This window comes from Lissotriton vulgaris, chromosome 8, assembly GCF_964263255.1.
Source record: "Lissotriton vulgaris chromosome 8, aLisVul1.2, whole genome shotgun sequence".
Classification (NCBI taxonomy): domain Eukaryota; kingdom Metazoa; phylum Chordata; class Amphibia; order Caudata; family Salamandridae; genus Lissotriton; species Lissotriton vulgaris.
In genome coordinates, this window is record NC_141696.1 from 942,596,645 (window position 1) to 942,617,443 (window position 20,799).

Here is a 20,799-nt window from a genome sequence, read left to right on the forward strand (position 1 = left end):
TCTTTCAAAGTACGTTTTGTCACCATTTTCCACTAGGCCTCAGACAGGTAGCAGTATCGCACATTTTTTGGGGTCTGATTGCGGGTATTCTACATTTTAGCGAATCTGTTTAAGGGTCTGGGAGCCCTGCTGGGAAGGTCTAATTTTGTTCAAAAATCATAGTTTACACTACACCTAGCTTGAGGGAAAGATCCGTAAAATTCGCCCATACTTATTTATCCTTCAAAAGGAGACTCAGAGTACGCCCTTTCGAAACTATTGTACTGTCGATTCTGAAACTGAAAGAGTGACTTTTTGCACTACACAGCGTACGTACCTTATATTTTTTCTCAGTGGTGTTTTAATATCACTTCCTGTTTTTCCATCAACATTTACAGGGCGGCTTTCACCCTGTGCAATGGAAAAAAGGATGAAGTCAGGCTTCACATTAGCGACCCGCAATTCAGCATCCGCCAGGCAGGCAGTGGACCGGGTGTCTTCTGGTCACCAACATTAATCGACGGAGCGTCAGATGGAACGGAGGAGTACCGCAAATAGGAGGAATGGCTTGATGCATGCAACTTCTGAAATTCAACAGGACAAGTACAACAACATACAGTAACAGTATCCATTCATTTCTACTTATCTTTTAAGTAATGTTATTGCTTTGAACTTCTATGAGTGTGACTCTGCATTTCTTTGCTCTCTGCTTCTAAGTTTGCTATGTTTTTGCTATGTTTAGCAGTAATTTAATGTTCTAAGTGTTTATTTACTGTGAGGGCAGAGAGTGAAGTGAAATTGCGTAATGACTGCAGCCCTGTACTCTCAACTTGTTTCTTTGTAGTTACTAGTAAGTTGCAGTAAGTAGTAGTGCTACTGTGCAGTAACCTAACCATCCATTTAGTAAACAACTTCTGGCATGCAGTAGAGCACTTCCTTTATGTCCCTTTAAAGATTTATCAATATCTTCAAATCCAAAGATTTGTTTCTCTTCATTTGTTGTTTGACTGTCCATGCTGTGTTTTTTTCCTCTCTACCAAACTTTCCCAAAAAACCCCATTCCCATCCAATTTTCAAACGCTAACACTCTTCCCCCCGGGGTTTGTGGTATTTCATTGTGTTGTGACTGACAAAAGCAATAAATTCCACACACTTGCTGGGGAGAATAAGGTTAAAGCAACCAAAATCATTACAATCAGAAGTTCATGTGCGCCATCGTGGATTGATAAGAAGTTAGAACATCCTTCTCCTACACGATGTGAGCAATCAAATGCTTAATGCTTACTTTACGTTGATGACGTGTCCTTTGTTTTAATTTCTTATAGCAGTCCAACTCCACGCAACTACTACTTATATTTACATTAATTTAGCGCTGCTTAGGCTACAATTTAGGGCACTGTTCTCTATCTAATGTACTGTTTCTAATGCTACGCTCAGCCCACTCAATGTTTCATTTCCTTTTTTTTCATATGGTGATACTGCCAGTGTGTACCACTACTGCTACCAGCACAACAATGATATTGCATCCGTCGAGGATTCAAGTCAACAACCAACCTTATTCACCAACCGTGATTCACAATTCACAGGTAAAATAAGCATATTAGAGAGGTAGTAGAATAATGGGCTAGGACTAAGTTGGGAGGAGAGCAGAGACTGACAGTACTACTAGTAAAGTACAGTAGTAGGACTACTGAATTGACTAACTCGGTTACTTGCATTTTGGTACATTTCAGGACTAGATGGTTCATTCATGCTGGTAAGTTTGAAAAACCAAACGTCCAGTAACCACCGCCAACCCCCACACAAAATAATATGAGCGCGTATACTGTGTTTTGTTATGAAAAATATCATTATTAAGAAATATAAATTATTGATGTTGTTGTCACAAAAATAAAATAAATTACCCCAACTCACCCCCCTCACTAACCAAACCAATGTCCAAAAATCAAAAAGTCCCCTTTCCCAAAAACCCAATTCCCACCCCCCCCCTGACAGTCTTTTAAAAAGGGGCAAGGAACAGTCACTTCCTCCGGTAGCATAGTGTGGACATCTGGTGCTGCACGTCCCGCAGCTCTTTGCGGAGGTCCCGGGGCTGGCGCTGATGTTTTTCACCCAACCGCTCCAGGTAGTCCACTCGCTTTTAGAGGCGGCGCACACAAGCCAACCAGGCTCTGGGGGGAAAGCTGTTGTTTTTGCTGCTGTGCAGGCGGCGGCGGGAGGCTGTCAGGCCACGGCTCTGTTTTACTGGAGGCTTGTGGCTGATGGACCTGGGGGCAGTGGAGGAGGATGTACTGGTTGATGTGTCCTCATGCTCCCGAGCCCACAACCGCCGATACTCATCACAAATAGCCTCCAGCTGACGGGCCCTGGCCCGGACAGCCATCTCCTTGCGGGTGAGCTTTTTTGGAGTAGCATCTATGAAGAAAGAAAGAAAAAAACTGTAGCCAATAGTCTCTAACATAAAGTCAAAATAATTCAACGGAAAGTTGACACTCAGTAACACCAGCAAGTAGCAAACACAGTATAACATTTTGGGATGTATCTTTCCTCCATCTTTGTAAGCCTGTGGCATTACTGGGAGTTTCAGGAATTCCACTAGCAGCACTATGGGTGGACGCACTACTACATACATAGTCAGAGAGTACTAAAAAAAGGCCTTTTTTACTTTTTATCTCTTGTGTTGCAAAAGAAATTACTGGTACGTGAACTTGTGGTAGCCGCCATAATGGCAGCTCACTCCGCTTTCACCCTAGAAATACAGACACAGGCCATGATGATGCAGACTCACAGTACTTTAAACAGTACATGCAGGTGGGGATAGGAATGTCTTACTTTGCTATAAGGGTGGCACTGCCACTGGCCATACTTCATCCACTCAGCGTCTGCTCTACTACATCATAGTATACTAATGGGGGGTTGACCCAGCTAAAGTCACTGGGACCTGGGCTGTCTAAGTGGTAAAAGGAAGGGGTCCCAGTTGTAAAGACACAACAATAGATCAAAAATAAAAATAACAATCAACCAAACAACAAATCCATTCACACTGTTTTAATCACAGTAGGAAGGTATAGCAAATATACAATGTATCCGAACAATAAATACATATTTTTTTTGTGCCCCAAGAGGGAAAGGAAATGGGAAGGGGGTGGTTGGTGGTCAAGTGAGGATGAGGTGAAAAGAAGAGAAAAGTACTTCTTAAGTGACAGTACAATCAACCAATCTAAATCATTGGGTTGACAATGTTACACAATATGTACATAACCGAGACCGTAGGTTCAAAACAGTTTTTCAAAAAAGAACATCCTCCACATTGTTCAACTAATGAAGCATTCGGGCATGGAGCTGAGTGTAAGAAGCAGATAGTTGTCAACGTTTCGACCCTCTTGAATACGCAGGAACTAGTACTATCCTTGCAATGGGGTCTTCATCAGGACAGGAGACGAGGGACACATAACCACAATCGTGGTACTGTACATAGCTCTCAGAATGATGACGGTCCGCCAGACCGATATAGAACAGAATCACCAAGTAATGTGAATAGCGCGTAAGTTTAATAAGGCTCAGAGGATGGCAGTAGTCCACCGCGACATCATAAGTGTTAAATCATTTGGCAATATTAGATCTAATGTCAAGCGTAAATCATGGAGATGGTCGGTCCGGAAAGGGAGAGTGTCGAGGTATCAGGCACGGAACAAATCTCGTCCTGTTAACCGCTCGGGCTGATTGCGAGCCCGAGCGGTTAACAGGACGAGATTTGCGTGATATTTTCCCTGCAAGCACACAAAAACACAGGCGAACTTGTAATAGCGCGCCGCACACAACGCGAGATTGCCAATAGCGCCCGGAACCGGAAATATGCAACGCGCACAAGATGGCTTCGCCCATATACGACCGCATGGGTAACTTCGCGGTCGGTGCGCTGCAAGCGGCTTGCGAAGACGCAAAAAACCCCGCGAACACACAAAAAAAACAATCCGCTAATTTGCACAAATTTGCGGATTGCGAGTTCGATTTAGCACAAATTCGCGCCCGGCGAATTTGCGAAATTGCAGAAAAACGAATTTTGCAAAACTGAAAGCACTTACCAGGTGCAAAAGTTCCAGCTAATTTGTAACCATTCCCTGTAGTGCTTCCTGAGGGGCCCCTCCAAAGTTCAGTTGCCTACTTGCAACTATTCTCTGACCCTGCTCTGACCCTCAAAGCAGGGTCAGAGAATAGTTACAAGTATGGCACAATGCTCCTGTAAAAAAAATTAAACTGCAATAGGAAGCACTTACAGCTAAGGAAGCAGGTGCAAGACTTGAAGCTCAAATTCAGTGACACATTAACCAGCCCCAAATTAATTCATCTCAGTTGAGGCTGGGCAGGTGTGCTTACCCCCAATAATCTACAGTGGTGAACCAGAGGTTGCTGTGATGAACCAGAGGGTGGTAGTGCTGAACCTGAGGGTGGCAGTGCTGAACCAGAGGGTGGCAGTGCTGAACCAGAGGGTGGCAGTGATGAACCAGAGAGTGGCAGGGATGAACCAGGGGATGGCAGTGATCAACCTGAGGGTGGCAGTGATAAACCAGAGGGTGCCACTGGTGAACCAGAGGGGGGCAGTGCTGAACCAGAGGGTGGCAGTGATGAACCAGAGGGTGGCAGGGATGAACCAGAGGGTGGCAGGGATGAACCAGAGGGTGGCAGTGGTGAACCAGAGGGTGCTGTGATGAGCCATAGGATGGCAGTGATCAATCAGAGGGTGGCAGTCTTGAACCAGAGGGTGGCAGTGATCAACCAGAGGGTGGCAGTGATGAACCTGAGGGTGGCACTGGTGAACCAGAGGGTGGCAGTGCTGAACCAGAGGGTGGTAGTGATGAACCAGAGGGTCGCAGTGCTGAACCAGAGGGTGGCAGGAATGAACCAAACGGTGGCAGTGATGAACCAGAGGGTGGCAGTGATGATCCAGAGGGTGGCAGTGGCGAACCAGAGGATGCTGTGATGAACCAGAGGGTGGCAGTGGTGAACCAGAGGGTGCTGTGATGAACCAGAGGGTAACAGTGATGCACCAGAGGGATGGCAGTGGTGAACCAGAGGGTGGCAGTGGTGAACCTGAGGGTGGCAATAATGAACCAGAGGGTGGCAGTGATGAACCGGAGGGTGGCAGTGGTGAACCAGAGGGTGATGAACCTGAGGATAGCAGTAATGAACCAGAGGGTGGCAGTCTTGAACCAGAGGGTGGAAGTGGTGAACCAGAGGGTGCTGTGATGAACCAGAGGGTGGCAGTGGTGAACCAGAGGGTGGCAGTCTTCAACCAGAGGGTGGCAGTGGTGAACCAGAGGGTGCTTTGATGAACCAGAGGGTGGCAGTGGTGAACCAGTGGGTGGCAGTGATGAACCAGAGGGTGGCAGTAATGAACCAGAGGGTGGCAGTGATGAACCACAGGGTGGCAATGGTGAACCACAAGGTGATGAACCAGAGGATAGCAGTGATGAACCAGAGACTGGCAGTCTTGAACCAGAGGGTGGCAGTGGTGAACCAGAGGGTGCTGTGATGAACCAGAGGGTGGCATTGTTGAACGAGAGGGTGACAGTGATGATCCAGAAGGTGGCAGTGATGAACCAGAGGGTGGCAGTCGTGAACCAGAGGGTAGCAGTGATGATTCGGAAGGTGGCAGTGGCCAACCAGAGGGTGGCAGCGATGAACCAGAGGGTGGCAGTGATGATCCAGAGGGTGGCAGTGGTGAACCAGAGGGTGCTGTGATGAACCAGAGGATGGCAGTGATCAACCAGAGGGTGGCAGTCTTGAATCAGAGGGTGGCAGTGGTGAACCAGAGGGTGCTGTGATGAACCAGAGGGTGGCAGTGGTGAACCAGAGGGTGGTAGTGGTGAACCAGAGGGTGACAGTGGTGAACCAGAGAGTGACAGTGGTGAACCAGAGATTGGCAGTGGTGAACCAAAGGGTGCTGTGATGAACCAGAGGGTGGCAGTGTTGAACCAGAGGGTGATAGTGATGAACCAGAGGAAGGCAGTGGTGAACCAGAGGGTGGCAGTGATGAACCAGTGGGTGGCCCCGATGAACCACAGGGTCGCAAACAGGCTGGACACGTAGAAACAACATGGTTGCGACATTTGCGACTACACAAGTAAGTTCATGTTCCCGAACTTGCAAAAAACCCTCGCGAACTTGCAAAAACCCTTTCGAACACGCAAAAAAAATAGGATGAGTGCCTGACTGAATTTATAAGTGCTTGAGTGTCAGTGCAGTGAAAAGATTATCACAAAATGCTAAATGGGCCACTACAGTACTGCTAGAACAGTCACAGAGTGTTTGGTAGAAGTATAAGGATGCAGAATGGAGAATTGAAGATGTGAAACATAAGTGTGCAGGTAGATAGAAGAATGCATATATACAAGATAGGGGTTTGAAGCCGGTCATATGCTAAGGCCTACTTCACCTCATCAGTACTTGGGTACTGAATAAATGATTAAAGTTCTGTAAGGAGGGTGTGTGACTGAATTTATAAGTGCTTGAGTGTTAGTGCAGTGAAAAGATTATCACAAACTGCTAAATGGGTCACTACAGTAGTGCTAGAACAGTCATAGAGTGTTTGGTAGAATTGTAAGGATAGAGACTGGGGAATTGAAGATGTGAAACACAAGTGTGCAGGCAGATAGAAGAATGCATATATACTGGATAGGGGTTTGAAGCAGTTCATGTCTTAAGGCCTACTTCGCTGCATCAGTACTTGGATACTAACTACATGATTACAGTTCTGTAAGGAGAGTGCCTCACTGAATTTGTAAATGCTTGAGTGTTAGTGCAGTAAAAGGATTATCACAGACTGCTAAATGGGTCACTGCAGTACTGCAAGAACAGTCACAGAGTGCTAGGTGGAAGTATAAGGATACAGAATGGTGAATTGAAGATGTGAAACACAATTGTGCAGGTGGAAAGAAGAATGCATATATACTGCATAGGTGGGACCCTTTCCTGTTTGGACTCGTACCTGCACTGTGTTGCCGCCCAATCTGTGAGGAAAAACGCCGACTTCACTCGCAGCCTCCCCGTGTCCCAGGAGGGATTGACCGCCCCGCCGCCGCTTTCCTACAACTTGCAGCACCCACTTCGCGGGTGCCGCTGCGCGGCGTGTGACGTGGGCTCGAGGCTGCTGGAGTGCTCGTGAGACGGAGTAAGGAGGAGAGAGCACCGGGATCAAACTGAGGGCGCGCGCTGCAGGGACTCTCAAGACCAGGAGTCTCTGCGCCGCATAGGTGTGCACGGCCGCGCCCCCAGTAAGACACGCCCCCCGGCTGACCAGAACTCTTAAGCAGGAAGACATCCTGTTTGACGTGGGACCCTTTCCTGTTTGGACTCGTACCTGCACTGTGTTGCCGCCCAATCTGTGAGGAAAAACGCCGACTTCACTCGCAGGCTCCCCGTGTCCCAGGAGGGATTGACCGCCCCGCCGCCGCTTTCCTACAACTTGCAGCACCCGCTTCGTGGGTGCCGCGGCGCGGCGTGTGGTGTGGGGTCGAGGCTGCTGGAGTGCTCGTGAGACGGAGTAAGGAGGAGAGAGCACCGGGATCCAACTGAGGGCGCGCGCTGCAGGGACTCTCAAGACCAGGAGTCCCTGCGCCGCACAGGTGTGCACGGCCGCGCCCCCAGTAAGACACGCCCCCCGGCTGCAACGCCTCCCCTTAAGAACAGCGTCCCATCGCGTAGCGGGATGCGAGCGGGACGCCGAGCGAAGCCCGGGCAAAGGGCGGGCCCTCTGTGGCCCTCAGAGGCCAGAAGAGGCCGGGCCGGGCCACCCCCCTAAATTGATTCAACGCATCTCGCACATCAGGTATTGAATCTTGAATCTTGATTTAAATCTGTCGAACACTCCTACTGCACTCGTATTCTGCATTGTAGATTATGAGGAAGACCGCCAAGAAGTCCAAAATGCCTACTCTAAAATCAAGCACAAAATCCAAAACGGATCTGCCTCCGCCTTTACCAACTTTAACTGCTATCGACAAGATGCTTAAACAAACCATAGGGGCGGTATCTAATGCCATCGCAAACACTGAAAGAAGGATGTCCCTACCACCCGTGACTATTGTCCAAGATACCCAGGAATCCCTTATTAATTTAACAGAAGCTTCCCAAAATCTGGCAGAGGAACTTGACGCTAGCCTGCCCCTCACCCCCTCTTCCTTCATCGACCTCCCCTGTGCCCAGGTGCCCACCAAAACTAGTAGTGAGAGATCTTGCGCACAAACAAATAACTACAATAAGAAATCAAATATCACAGACAAAACCTCACATAAGGAAGGTCCTAAATGCGGGGGTAAAAAAGTTCACTAAAAACTAGAAACCATAATTTGGTAACGCCTATAAATCCATCCACACCAGGAATACCCTGTTGGATCACCAATATGGTGGCTGACCTCAAAACGGACCTTGAACATTCAATCACTGTGCTAATAAAACCCCTCATAGCCAAAATCGATAGATTAACATCACTCGTAAATAATAAGGGGTTCGGCTCGAAAGGCCAACTAGCGCAAGAAGGCGCCCTAATAAAACAGAATGAGCCCATACCCAAAAGACTAACCAAAGAAAAGACCGCTGCAACACCAGATACGGCAGCAAAGATCTCCAACAGAGTCACACAAAAAAGTATCAAAGACACACAAAAGGCTACCACCATACCGAACACAGGTAAACATAGTAAACAAATAATCATTGATAATAACAAACCACCCCCTGGACCCTCTCAAACACTGGAAGGAAACAATGCTCAAACTCCCAAAGCGAATCCGATGACCAATTCGACTGCCTCCACAACAACTACCAAAGAAAATAAAACAGCAACTCGCTTCAGGTCAATTAACCTTCCGCCTGAAGCATTACCCTTTGTAGTAGTTTTAACAGGTGTTCCACCTTTAAGGGAGGGCAAACGGGAATCACAAGTAGAGCTAAAAAACAAATGTGTACAGTGGTTACAAATACATAGTCCACTGCCCCCCAATATTAATTGGGAGATTCTTTCAGTAAGAAGGGGGGAGTGGATCGGTAAAGGTACAAAGACCATAGCAGGGGACATAATTACGGTAAACTTCAGAGACATGGCAGCAGTTAACTTTATCTGCAATGTCCCCCCGAGCTACACCCGTTCACAAATTCATCTGGTACATCTATCTTACTTTTACCCTTTCGCATTTCAAAGACCCAGGCAGAGCAACAGACCACCACCGACTAGAATACCCCATATGGACCTCCAATATGGACCACCCCAGTGGCAAAGGCCAAATTATGTTTTTCCAAATTATGACTCCTCCATAATGCAGCATGCACACTGGAACAGGTTCAGCACACTTGAAGAGGTCGATTGACAGGGACGGGATAAACAACTCCCTAAGATCGCAAGGTGGAAGGAGGCAAGCCCACTATCATCAGGGAGAAGAACGGGGGCAGGAAACGGAAAAGAAGAGCGGACAAACTCCCCAAAATATATGTCCACTACCAAACAGAGCAGACTAGCTGCCCCTAGCAGCATACAACCCAGTCCTGTCATTTCACCGAAAGTGGGAAAACATGCTATGCTCCCATCAGGAGACCCAAAAGGAACTCCAAAGGATATGACCCAAGAAAACTTACAAATTGCATCCTGGAACATTGCAGGATTAGCGGCCAAATTTGAATCTCAGGAATGGCTCAGCTATATAAACAAATTCCAAATTATATGCCTGCAAGAAACCTGGGTCACCGAATTAAATGATTACAGGTTGGAAGGCTATAAAAGTTTTTCTGTTCCAGCTAAAAAAGTATCCTCGGGGAGAGCTAGCGGAGGACTCGTTACATATGTCAACCTAGACATTAAGGGCACCTGGTCTAACATCAAATGGGCTTCACACAACCTCCAAGCACTAATGTTCGTCTCACCAAGACTAACCTTTTTCCTAGTCAACTGGTACAACGCTCCTGGAACGACAGAGAAGGGAACTGCCGTAAATGAGCTGGAAGCCTGTCTAAGAAATCTGAACCTTTTAAATAAGACACCAAGCCTCCCAAGCTTAATACTTATGGGAGAATTCAATTGCCACCTTTGTGATAAACTAAAACCCTTTAACAAAGACTGGTCAAGATGCACCATAATGAAAGGCCCACACTTCATTCATTCAAAAGAGGGATGGGACCTGGAGAGACTAACGAAAAGGCATAACCTGACTCAAACTCTAGACCTTGTGGTGCTGGGTGAAAAAGGAGAATTAACCCCAACATTCAAAGGAAGAGGTTGCCACTCTTACATTGACTATGTTTTAGTCTCTCCCATACTAAAAAGAAACATTGTAAAACTACAATAGAGGCCAGCATCTTTAGTGACCACAACCCGGTCATTATCACAATCGAAGGTTTTGATTTCAACTTGTGTCCAAAGAGACCTGACATTATGGAAAAAGCAGTGGATCAAGGAAGAAGAATTAAATGGGCCAAGATTGATGGGGACATATTTTACAAAAAACTACTAACAGAAACCTCAGAAGCAATAGACAAATGTCTTGATCCAAGTGTGGTTGGTGCTCAGGTGGTCAGGGCATTCGAGGAAATTGCGTGCCATGTAAACAACTCCCTAAGGACTACTGGGTCTAACAAAATGCCCTCAAATCCTCGATGGTTTGATTCGAACTGTACCAAGGCGCCTAAAAAACTGAAGGATAGCCTCCACACCAAACCAAGGGATAAGATCATGGTGGGACAGAACAGAGCTGAATATAAAAAAGCTCTGAAGAAACGCAAGCAAAGCCTACAAAATCAAGCCTGGGAGGACTTAAGGGACGCCGCTGAAAGGAAAGATTCCGCAGGTTTCTGGAAAGTGATTAATTCCCCATGTTTTCAGGATCAAGGGGCACCAAAAATTATGAATATTATTCTGCCGGAACAATGGCAGAACCACTTCCAGAGCCTATACAATCACTCAAGCCACCTAACCCTGGAGGATGCTCCGAAGGGCCATCAGCCGGCCAAGTTGGACTTTTCCCTGAAAGAAATCGAAATGGGAATAGCAGGGCTCAGTAAAAATAAGGCACCGGGTCCGGACGGAATTCCACCAGACCTATTCCTAAGCAGACCCGATCTATGGGCCCCGTTGCTCACCAGGGTATTAAATGAGGCAGTGGTGGCAGGTCTGCCTCAGTCCTGGTCAACGGCAACCATAGTTCCCATCTACAAAAAAGGGAACCGTGATGACCCCCAATGCTACCGACCCATCTCTCTCATTGATGTGACAGCAAAGGTATTGGGGCGAGTCATTCTACAGCGGTTGCAAGACTGGGCCGAGGAGCACCAAGTCCTTTCGGAAAGCCAATATGGCTTCAGGAAAGGTAGATCCACCACCGATCAATGTCTAAACTTATACCTCCTGATAGCTAAATATACCATCGCGGGGAAGGGGTCCATTCACATGGGGTTTATGGACCTTTCAGCGGCTTTCGACCGTGTAAATAGAAGAAAGCTCTGGTCCATGCTGTTAGAACTAGGAGTGGATCAGCCGCTAGTCGACACCCTGCAAAATCTCCACCGGAACACCACCGCAAGTGTGAGGTACAATCAAGAGGGAAAAAAGACCGACCCCTTCACCTGCACTAGTGGAGTAAGGCAGGGATGTATCCTTGCGCCCTTTCTTTTTTCTATCTATATTAATTTGCTGGAAAAAGACCTCCTCAAACTTAAGGTGGAGTCACCCCAAATCGGTCATCGTGCAGTGCCTGTACTACTCTACGCCGATGATGCGGTTTTGCTTGCCAGAACCCCTCTAGGATTACAAAAACTGATTGACGGGTTCGTCATGTTCATGGACAAACTGGACCTGGCGACAAACCTGGAAAAATCCTATATTATGTCATCAGGGCAACTGACAAAAGGGAACTTCACCTATCACATTGGGTCACACAAAATAGACCAGGTCAAGACCTTTTCATACCTGGGGGTTCTATTTGATCACCACCTTACCTTTAAACCTCTGGTAGAAAAGCATTCTATGAAACTGGCAGCCTCAGTAGGAGCCATCATGGGGTACGGGCAAAGACTAGGAAAATGGTCCCCAGAACAAATATTGAACTTGTATAGGTCAATTTGCTGTGCGAAGGCATCCTATGGGGCAGAAGTGTGGGGCTTCCTGGACAATAAAGTACAGCAGATCCAGACAGAAGAAAATAAATTCCTGAGAAGAATTCTGAAAGTGCCCCAGAGTGTATCGGCCCACATCATCCATGAGGAAGTGGGAGAACCCTTCATAGAAGACAGGATTAAAATTAAACCCCTCCTGGCATGGGTCAAAGTATGGACTAACCCAGAGGCGGCCCTAACAAGACAAATTATATTGGACTGCCTCAAACGAGACAAAGGTCAAACCATCCCCTGGCTGAAATTCGTCAAGAAATCTTTGGCAGAGATTGATTGTACTAACCTTTTTACATCTCCAGACTCTATTACATCTGAGAGTAAGGCCCTGGTGAAAAAACTCTTTCCGGCACAGCTTAAGTCATCAAGGGCAGAAAAAGAAAACCATAAACCCACTAATCTTTCTTATAATGAACTTACAGCGAAGCATGGGATGGAACCTTATCTGAGGGTCATGTATAATGCTCAGGATCGCTACGTCATGACCCACTTCAGACTCAACATGCTTCACCACCTATTCGCGGTCCCGGCTGGGTTCACCCACACTTGGAGGAGAAGGGTACCTGCGGCTGCGACCACAGGTCTCCGCAGGATACCCTTCACTTTGTTTTACTGTGCCCATTTTATACCATCCCAAGACGTAAGTTCTTGGTGGGGATCCTGAAAGACTTAAAGTTCAAACATGCAAAATTGGCCCTGAGGTTCTTACAGGAAGAGGAGGATGCTCATACCCTTTTTTGTACCATAAATTTTATTCGGATGGCAATACGACTGAGGAACACTAGAGAAACTGGTCCCTAACATTACTTGTCCGCTTGAACATTTAAATTCCTGATCCCCTAGCCTCTGAATCATGGTGTCAGATAATTTTAACATTTATAAACCTTTTAATGTAAAATTATTCTCGTTTTTAAACATTTTTGTGTGTTTTTTGTATTTGTGCTTTTATGGTGTCTTTTTAAGAACCGAATAAAGATTACAAATTGAATTGAATTGATACTGGATAGGGGTTTGAAGCAGTTCATATCCTAAGGTCTAATTCGCTGCATCAATACTTGGGTACTGACTTAATGATTACAGTTCTATAAGGAGAATGCCTGACTGAATTTATAGGTGCTTGAGTGTTAGTGCAGTGACAAGATTATCACACACTGCTAAATAGGTCACTACAGTAGTGCTAGAACAGTCACAGAGTGTTTGGTAGAAGTGTAAGGATACAGACTGGGGAATTGAAGATGTGAAACACAAGCGTGCAGGTGGATAGAAGAATGCATATACACTGGGTAGGGGTTTGAAGCTGTTCATGTGCTAAGGCCTACTTCACTGCATCAGTACTTGGATACTAAGTAAATGATTACAGTTCTGTAAGGAGAGTGCCTCACTGAATTTATAAGTGCTTGAGTGTTAGTGCAGTAAAGGGATTATCACAGACTGCTAAATGGGTCACTACAGTACTGCAAGAACAGTCACAGAGTACTAGGTGGAAGTATAAGGATACAGAATGGAGAATTGAAGATGTGAAACACAAGAGTGCAGCTGGATAGAACAAGGCATATATACTGGATCGGGGTTTGAAGCAGTTCATGTCCTAAGGCCTACTTCGCTGCATCAGTACTTGGGTACTGACTTAATGATTACAGTTCTGTAAGGAGAGTGCATGACTGAATTTTTTAAGTGCTTGAGTATTAGTGCAGTGAAAGTATTATCAAAGACTGCTAAAAGTGTCAATACAGTAGTGCAAGAACAGTCACAGAGTGTTTGGTGGAAGTATAAGGATACACAGTGGAGAACTAAAGATATGAAACACTAGCGTGCAGGTGGATAGAAGAATGCATATATACTGGATGGGGGTTTGAATCAGTTCATGTCCTAAGGCCTTCTTCACTGCATCAGTACTTGGGTACTGACTTAATAATTACAGTTCTGTAAGGAGATGGCATGACTGAATTGTTTAAGTGCTTGCGTATTAGTGCAGTGAAAGGATTATCACAGACTGCTAAATGGCTCACTACAGTACTGCAAGAATAGTCAAAGAGTGTTTGGTGGAAATATAAGGATACACAGTGGAGAATTTGAAGATATGAAACACTAGTGTGCAGGTGGATAGAAGAATTCATATATACTGGATGGGGGTTTGAAGCAGTTCATGTCCTAGAGCCCACTTCGCTGCATCAGTACTTGGGTACTGACTTAATAATTACAGTTCTATAAGGAGAGTGCCTGACTGAATTTATAAGTGCTTGAGTGTTAGTGCAGTGACAAGATTATCACACACTGCTAAATGGGTCACTACAGTAGTGCTAGAACAGTCACAGAGTGTTTGGTAGAAGTGTAAGGATACAGACTGGGGAATTGAAGATGTGAAACACAAGCGTGCAGGGGATAGAAGAATGCATATACACTTGGTAGGGGTTTGAAGCTGTTCATGTGCTAAGGCCTACTTCACTGCATCAGTACTTGGATACTAACTAAATAATTACAGTTCTGTAAGGAGAGTGCCTCACTGAATTGATAAGTGCTTGAGTGTTAGTGCAGTAAAGGGATTATCACAGACTGCTAAATGGGTCACTACAGTACTGCAAGAACAGTCATAGAGAACTAGGTGGAAGTATAAGGATACAGAATGGAGAATTGAAGATGTGAAACACAAGAGTGCAGCTGGATAGAACAAGGCATATATACTGGATCGGGGTTTGAAGCAGTTCATGTCCTAAGGCCTACTTCCCTGCATCAGTACTTGGGTACTGACTTAATGATTAGAGTTCTGTAGGGAGAGTGCATGACTGAATTTTTTAAGTGCTTGAGTATTAGTGCACTGAAAGTATTATCAAACAGTGCTAAAAGGGTCAATACAGTAGTGCAAGAACAGTCACAGAGTGTTTGGTGGAAGTATAAGGATACACAGTGGAGAACTGAAGATATGAAACACTAGTGTGCAGGTGGATAGAAGAATGCATATATACTGGATGGGGGTTTGAAGCAGTTCATGTCCTAAGGCCTACTTCGCTGCATCAGTACTTGGGTACTGACTTAATAATTACAGTTCTGTAAGGAAATGGCATGACTGAATTTTGTATGTGCTTGAGTATTAGTGCAGTGAAAGGATTATCACAGACTGCTAATTGGCTCACTACAGTACTGCAAGAACAGACACAGAGTGTTTGGTGGAAGTATAAGGATACACAGTGGAGAATTGAAGATATGAAACACTAGTGTGCAGGTGGATAGAAGAATGTATATATACTGGATGGGGGTTTGAAGCAGTTCATGTCCTAAGGCCTACTTCGCTGCATCAGTGCTTGGGTACTGACTTAATAATTACAGTTCTATAAGGAGAGTGCCTGACTGAATTTATAAATGCTTGAGTGTTAGTGCAGTGACAAGATTATCACACACTGCTAAATGGGTCACTACAGTAGTACCAGAACAGTCACAGAGTGTTTGGTAGAAGTGTAAGGATACAGACTGGGGAATTGAAGATGTGAAACACAAGTGTGCAGGTGGATAGAAGAATGCATATACACAGGGTAGGGGTTTGAAGCTGTTCATGTGCTAAGGCCTACTTCACTGCATCAGTACTTGGATACTAACTAAATGATTACAGTTCTGTAAGGAGAGTGCCTCACTGAATGTATAAGTGCTTGAGTGTTAGTGCAGTAAAGGGATGATCACAGACTGCTAAATGGGCCACTACAGTACTGCAAGAACAGTCACAGAGTGCTAGGTGGAAGTATAAGGATACAGAATGGAGAATTGAAGATGTGAAACACAAGAGTGCAGGTAGATAGAAGAAGGCATATATACTAGACAGGTGTTTGAAGCAGTTTGTGTCTTAAGACCTGAGTGTTAGTACAGTGAATGGATTATCACAGACTGCTAAATGGGTCACTACAGTAGTGCAAGAACAGTCACAGAGTGTTTAGTGGAAGTATAAGGATACAGAATGGAGAATTGAAGATGTGAAACACAAGTGTGCAGGTGGATAGAAGAATGTATATATGCTGGTTAAGGGTTTGAAGCAGTTAGTGTCCAAAGTTCTACTTCCCTGCATCAGTACTAGGGTACTGACTTAAGGATTACAGTTATATAAGAAGAGTGGCTGACTGAATTTGTAAGTACTTGAGTGTTAGTGCAGTAAAAGGATTATCACAGACTGCTAAATGGGTCACTACAGTACTGCAAGAACAGTCACAGAGTGCTAGGTGGAAGTATAAGGATGCAGAATGGAGAATTAAAGATGTGAAACACAAGAGTGCAGGTGGATAGAAGAATCCATATATACTAGATAGGTGTTTGAAGCAGTTCATGTCCTAAGACCTGAGTGTTAGTCCAGTGAATAGATTATCACAGACTAATAAATGGGTCACTACAGTAGTCCAAGAACAGTCACAGTGTGTTTAGTGGAAATATAAGGATACAGAATGGAGAATTGAAGAAGTGAAACACAAGTGTGCAGGTGGATAGAAGAATGCATATATAATGGATAGGGGTTTGGAGCAATTCATGTCATAATGCCTACTTCACTTTATTACTTGGGTGCTGACTTGATAATTACAGTTCTGTAGGAGATGGCATGACTGAATTTTTTAAGTGCTTGAGTATTAGTGCAGTGAAAGGATTATCACAGACTGCAAAAAGGGTCTCTACAGTAGTGGAAGAACAGACACAGAGTGTTTAGTAGAGGTGTAAGGATACAGACTGGGGAATTGAAGATGTGAAACACAAGTGTGCAGGTGGATAGAAGAATTCATATATACGGGATAGGGGTTTAAAGTAGTTCTTGCGCTAAGGTCTACTTCACTGCATCAGTACCTGGTTACTTACTAAATGATTACAGTTCTGTAAGGAGAGTTCCTCGCTGAATTTGTAAGTGCATGAGTGTTAGTGCAGTAAAATGATTATCACAGACTGCTAAATGGGTCACTACAGTACTGCAAGAACAGTCACAGAGTACTAGGTGGAAGTATAAGGATACAGAATGGATAATTGAAGATGTGAAACACAAGAGTGCAGCTGGATAGAATAAGGCATATATACTGGATCGGGGTTTGAAGCAGTTCATGTACTAAGGCCTACTTCGCTGCATCAGTACTTGGGTACTGACTTAATGATTACAGTTCTGTAAGGAGAGTGCATGACTCAATTTTTTAAGTGCTTGAGAATTAGTGTAGTGAAAGTATTATCAAAGACTGCTAAAAGGGTCAATACTGTAGTGCAAGAACGGTCACAAAGTGTTTGGTGGAAGTATAGGGATACACAGAGAAGAATTGAAGATATGAAACACTATTGTGCAGGTGGATACAAGAATGCATATATACTGGATGGGGGTTTAAAGCAGTTCATGTCCTAAGGCCTACTTCGCTGCATCAGTACTTGGGTACTGACTTAATAATTACAGTTCTGTAAGGAGATGGTATGACTGAATTGTTTAAGTGCTTGAGTAGTATTGCAGTGAAAGGATTATCACAGACTGCTAAATGGCTCACTACAGTACTGCAAGAACAGTCACAGAGTGTTTGGTGGAAGTATAAGGATACAGAATGGAGAATTGAAGATGTGAAACACAAGTGTGCAGGTGGATAGAAATCTGCATGTATACTGAATACGGGTTTGAAGCATTCATGTGCTAAGGCCTACTTCACTGCCTCAGTACTTGGGGTAAACATCCTTTACCACAAAGTTTTTACCATGCGGTACCCTTACCACACGGCCGTTACAACGCAAGTCGTTACCACGACTTGCGCTGGAGGGCGCTAAAGGATTAAAAATAGTAAATTTACTATCCCAACACCTTCCCTAGGGTTCACAGGGACTGGTGTTAGAATAGTAAATTATACTATTCGAAATCCGCGCCCCCAGCGTAAGTTGTGGTAACGACTTGCGCTGTAAGGGATGCGGTGTAAAGGGATGCGTTGTGACGGTACGCATTGTACCGTCATACATCAGTACTTGGGTACTGACTAAATGATTACAGTTCTATGAGGAGAGTGCCTGACTGAATTTATAAGTGCGTGAGTGTTATTGCACTGAAAAGATTATCACAAATTGCGAAATGGGTCACTACAGTAATGCTAGAACAGTCACAGAGTGTTTGGTAGAAGTGTAAGGATACAGACTGGGGAATTGACGATGTGAAACACAAGTGTGCAGGTGGATAGAAGAATGCATATATACTGGATAGGGGTTTGAAGCAGTTTGTGTGCTAAGGCATACTTCACTACATCAGTACCTAAATGATTACAGTTCTGTAAGGAGAGTGCCTCACTGAATTTATAGGTGCTTGAATATAAGTGCAGTAAAAGGATTATCACAGACTTCTAAATGGGTCACTACAGTACTACAAGAATAGTCACAGAGTGTTTAGTGGAAGTATAGGGATACAGAATGGAGAATTGAAGATGTAAAACAGAGGTTTGCAGGTGGATAGAAGAATGCATATATGCTGGATAAGGGTTTGAAGCAGTTAGTGTCCTAAAGTCTACTTCGCTGCATCAGTACTAGGGTACTGACTTAAGGATTACAGTTCTATAAGGAGTGTCCCTGACTGAATTTATAAGTGCTTGAGTGTTAGTGCAGTGAAAAGATTATCACAAACTGCTAAATGGGCCACTAAAGTAGTTCTAGAACAGTTACAGAGTATTTGGTAGAAGTGTAAGGATACAGACTGTGGAATTGAAGATGTGAAACACAAGTGTGCAGGTGGATAGAAGAATGCATATATACTGGATGGGGGTTTGAAGCAGTACATGTGATAAGGCCTACTTCACTGCATCAGTAATTGGGTATTAACTAAATGATTACAGTTCTGTAAGGAGAGTGCCTCACTGAATGTATACGTGCTTAAATATAAGTGCAGTAAAAGGATTATCACAGACTGCTAAATGGGCCACTACAGTACTGCAAGAACAGTCACAGAGTGCTAGGTGGAAGTATAAGGATACAGAATGGAGAATTGAAGATGTGAAACACAAGAGTGCAGGTAGATAGAAGAAGGCATATATACTAGACAGGTGTTTGAAGCAGTTCGTGTCTTAAGACCTGAGTGTTAGTACAGTGAATGGATTATGACAGACTGCTAAATGGGTCACTACAGTAGTGCAAGAACAGTCACAGAGTGTTTAGTGGAAGTATAAGGATACAGAATGGAGAATTGAAGATGTGAAACACAAGTGTGCAGGTGGATAGAAGAATGTATATATGCTGGTTAAGGGTTTGAAGCAGTTAGTGTCCAAAGTTCTACTTCCCTGCATCAGTACTAGGGTACTGACTTAAGGATTACAGTTATATAAGGAGAGTGCCTGACTGAATTTGTAAGTACTTGAGTGTTAGTGCAGTAAAAGGATTATCACAGACTGCTAAATGGGTCGCTACAGTACTGCAAGAACAGTCACAGAGTGCTAGGTGGAAGTATAAGGATACAGAATGGAGAATTGAAGATGTGAAACACAAGAGTGCAGGTGGATAGAAGAAGCCATATATACTAGATAGGTGTTTGAAGCAGTTCATGTCCTAAGACCTGAGTGTTAGTCCAATGAATAGATTATCACAGACTAATAAATGGGTCACTACAGTAGTCCAAGAACAGTCACAGTGTGTTTAGTGGAAATATAAGGATACAGAATGGAGAATTGAAGAAGTGAAACACAAGTGTGCAGGTGGATAGAAGAATGCATATATAATGGATAGGGGTTTGGAGCAATTCATGTCATAATGCCTACTTCACTTTATTACTTGGGTGCTGACTTAATAATTACAGTTCTGTAGGAGATGGCATGACTGAATTTTTAAGTGCTTGAGTATTAGTGCAGTGAAAGGATTATCACAGACTGCAAAAAGGGTCTCTACAGTAGTGGAAGAACAGACACAGAGTGTTTAGTAGAGGTGTAAGGATACAGACTGGGGAATTGAAGATGTGAAACACAAGTGTGCAGGTGGATAGAAGAATTCATATATACTGGATAGGGGTTTAAAGTAGTTCTTGCGCTAAGGTCTACTTCACTGCATCAGTACCTGGTTACTTACTAAATGATTAAAGTTCTGTAAGGAGAGTTCCTCGCTGAATTTGTAAGTGCGTGAGTGTTAGTGCAGTAAAATGATTATCACAGACTGCTAAATGGGTCACTACAGTACTGCAAGAACAGTCACAGAGTACTAGGTGGAAGTATAAGGATACAGAATGGAGAATTGAAGATGTGAAACACAAGAGTGCAGCTGGATAGAATAAGGCATATATACTGGATCGGGGTTGGAAGCAGTTCATGTACTAAGGCCTACTTCGCTGCATCAGTACTTGGGTACTGACTTAATGATTACAGTTCTGTAAGGACAGTGCATGACTCAATTTTTTAAGTGCTTGAGAATTAGTGTAGTGAAAGTATTATCAAAGACTGCTAAAAGGGTCAATACTCTAGTGCAAGAACGGTCACGGAGTGTTTGGTGGAAGTATAGGGATACACAGAGAAGAATTGAAGATATGAAACACTATTGTGCAGGTAGATACAAGAATGCATATATACTGGATGGGGGTTTAAAGCAGTTCATGTCCTAAGGCCTACTTCGCTGCATCAGTACTTGGGTACTGACTTAATAATTACAGTTCTGTAAGGAGATGGTATGACTGAATTTTTTAAGTGCTTGAGTAGTATTGCAGTGAAAGGATTATCACAGACT